Consider the following 3,631-nt stretch of genomic DNA (forward strand, 5'->3'; position numbering starts at 1 on the left):
AGCCAGCTTTTCAGCTTTTCCCTAATGGGCTGCAGCCAGTTTGCAGCTCATCCCATGTTGAATGCCTTGACAGTGCATTTAAAAATATACTATGCCCTTGGACTGAAACAAAACCCCGAATTTTTAGGGGCTCCTCTTGTCCCCATGTCACAGAGGACAGGGTGGGGTGTGGGTGAGGTGGAAGCTCAGTTCTTCTCCAGGGCTCTGCCATATAAAATCCCTGTCACTGGCTCTGCCCCCCCCCCCCAGGCACTTCTGGGTCCTCAGACTTGCTGGAGACTGGATGCTGCCCTGGGGAATTGGTCAAATTTGTGTTCCTGTGTCAGCCTTCTGGGGAGGAATTGATAGATATCTCTGCCTCCTGACTCCCAGGCTGAGCATGTTAATTTATAGATTGGATCTGTCGCTCCTGATAAACGATATCTTACTTCCCTAATGCTGCTTTCAAATTGAGTTTTTAAGGCTAGGTCAGGTGGAGAAACCAAAGGGTAACTCTGCTTTTGCTTTGCTCTAGCTTCATTCTCTGTGGTCGGGCTGAAGTTGGCTTTTCAGGCGAGAGATGGAGCTGGTATGGCCGAGATGTCCCCCTGTCTTGGTGGCCAAGCAGGTAGAGTGTCTGCCCCAAAAGGGGCTCCAAAGCCCCCTTCTTGGCTTCCCTGTTTACTCAGTTTGCCCTGACTTGTTTTTGGGGAGGGCCAACCAGGGCATCTCTGCCGGGTGTCCCATCAGCACTGTTCCTTCTTTGCTCCTTCCCCAATGTGCCTTGGGCATGCAGGAGCATCCAGCTCCCTTGGGATGGGGCTGCTACCCCAGGACCCCTCCATCTAGCACCTGCTGCCCCCCTTACAGTTTCATGCCAGACCACCCTGTCCTTTCCCTCCAGCCAAAATGCAGGTTATTTACAGAGCAGCATCCAATTTTCCCTGCCAGAAGAAGCACTTCCCACAGTCTGGCAGGGACCAGGACACATGTGGGTTTTACCAGTGGACTGCAAAGGGCCCCCAAGTGCTGGCTGGCCCCTTTCCTGATGAAGATGAAGGGTCCAAAGACTCTTCAGGACCTACCCTGGTCCCTCAGAGGAACAGGACTTTCTCCCTTGCCACTTGGGGGAATAATGGAAGGTAGGGAGGCCTGGGTAGAAGAACAGAAGAGCTGCATTCTCCTCCTCCTCCTCAGTGACGTGAACAAAACAAAAACAAAATGTCTGGTTGGAGCAGCTGGAGGCGCAGGTCCTCTCTACACGTACTGAAGAGGGTATCCCAATAGCCAGAGGTGGCAGGTCTGGGATGCTTGAGGTGTGGTGGGACTCAGTTCTTCAATGTCTGGCTGGTGTAAGGTACTGGGCAGCAGAGCTGGGAGCTGCCTAATGGGCTTTGATAGCTTTGGGTTTCCTAAGCCAACAGTGTGTGAGTGCTGGTCCTGGGGCCACAGTGGCACAGTGAGGGAGGGGTGGTGGAGCAGGGGAGAAGTAGCCCCAGTCTCTCTGGCAGGGGAGAAGTATTTCCCAAAGGCTGAGCAGGAGAGGTTGTCAATGGGGTGGTGATGGGACACCTGTGCAGAGTCTGGGGCAAATCTCTGATGCGGAAATATGAGACCAGCCATCCTCCTCATCCTCCCCCATCCAGCTCAATTCCCAGTTTGTTACAACACTACTGAGCTGCCTGCTTGGGCAGATGGTGGAGGTGGGCCTTACACCATGCTGAGGAGGGTGCCAGAGCTTGAGCTCACTGAGGAGCACAAAGCAGTACCGGAAGGCTCCCAGTGTTGGCTCCTGCCCACACTTGAAGCCAACAGTGTACCAGTTGTCACTGTCCACAGAAAAGTGGCATTTCTTTTCCTCTGCATGTGTCAGGTGGTGTCTGCTGAGCATTAATCTCCTCAGGGGATATGCCTGAACGAGCACAAGCAGAGCTTTGGTGAGGATCTTTCTCCAGTAGCAGAGAGGACTGTTTTCTGGAGCATAGCCAATGGCTTAGAGCTGTAAATACATGAGCAGCTTTGTTCTTCCTCCAGGGAGCTGACTAACAAAGATAAGAGTTGGCCCAACATCCAGGATTAACCATATTATTGCTCTAGCTCCCCTGAGGTTATGGTGGTTAAAGGATGTGGATGAGACCTGTTTAGCTTGTCATGACCAAGCCCTTCCTATTTTCTTCTTCCCCAAGACCAGAGTTTGCCAAAGCCACCTCTTTATACCCTTTATGCCTGAGTGTCACTATAATAACACAAAATAAATCAGCCCAGTGAATACCTTCCAGAAATGGTGAAAAAAGAAGCCAGTGATGCCTCATAGGAACAGAAACCTTCCTCTCAGTCCTAACTCTGAAACCTAATAAACCAGCACCCAAACTACATCACAGCCCTTGCCCAATTTCTAGCAACCACAGCAGTCAAAATTTCCCTGTGCAACAATATCACAGCTCTTTGAGACTGCAAATCCTGAAACCCATTGGAAACTAAAAATGATGGAGCTGGGAACAATAAACTGATTTTGAACTTCCAATTAAAGAAACGCAGAGGGGATGGCTATGATTTAATTCAGATTTAATTCAATCCAAACTTTTCCCTTTCAAAGTTTGTTGTTTGTTTTTGTTGTGGTTTTTTTAATTTTTTTTTTCCCCAGCTGCTGCAGACTCTCCCATCCCCTGCTGTGCAAACTGCAGAATAAACCTTGCTGCCAAATTTAGGTCAAGCTTGCTAGGGAATACAGGGCCTTTGCTATCATTAAATGAATATGGTTAGCATGAAGACCACGCTGCAAAGGCTAGAGTGGATGCTTTAATGCCAGCACTCGGCTCTTCTTGCACCTGAGGGACCTGTGAGAGGTTGAGGGGAAACAGGAGCTGGCATGGGGGAGCAAACATGCTTGTGAGCCGTGTCTCACGGAACTAGTAAGCTGAAACCCTCAGCCTCCCTATGGCCTGGGATCTTGGTACTCAGGATGCATTACTCCAAGAGAAGAAAAATACCTGGTCAGAGGAAGCTGGAGCAGGTCTGAGGCTGATGGTAACGCACTTACCAGCCGCCTTCTCCCCTGCCATTCCATCTGGCTGCACAGGAGCATTATCACCATAATTATATTAGTACTTTTTAACCTTTGGCTCCTGTTGGTGCACTGCTGAACTCTTTCACCCCCAGAATATTAACAAGGGACCCATGGGAGCCTGGCACCCGTGAATGAGCAGGAGGAAATGGGGCAAGGAGCCCTGGCCTCCCATACTGCTCAGAGCAGAGGGAAAGCTGGCGAGCAGTGCCTGAAGCCAGGAGTTGCTGCTGGACATCCAGCTGTGAGCCTGGGACAGCTGAGGAGGAGAAGGGCTTGTGAGGCTCAGGCCAGGCAGGGAGTGGGGAAGGTGGCTCAGTGCTCCTGCTGTGGTACAACCCAGGCCATCCCTTTTGTCCTGCTTCATTCAACACAGACTACGAGCAGCGAGAGGGCTGCTGGCAGCGCTGCAGTGCACGGAGCAGGTTGTACCCTGCAAATCATCCCATGGGGGAGGGCGGAGAAGGGCCGGCTAGTGCCTCACAGAGGAGCTCTTGGCTGCTGTAACATAAGCCAGGAGCTGCAGGGCTCCTTGGAGCAGATCGTAGTCTGGTGATTGCAGAAACACATCTTGGAGCAACCCACTCC

This window comes from Chaetura pelagica, unplaced genomic scaffold, assembly GCF_000747805.2.
Source record: "Chaetura pelagica isolate M959 unplaced genomic scaffold, ChaPel_1.0 scaffold55, whole genome shotgun sequence".
NCBI classification, from domain to species: Eukaryota; Metazoa; Chordata; class Aves; order Apodiformes; family Apodidae; genus Chaetura; species Chaetura pelagica.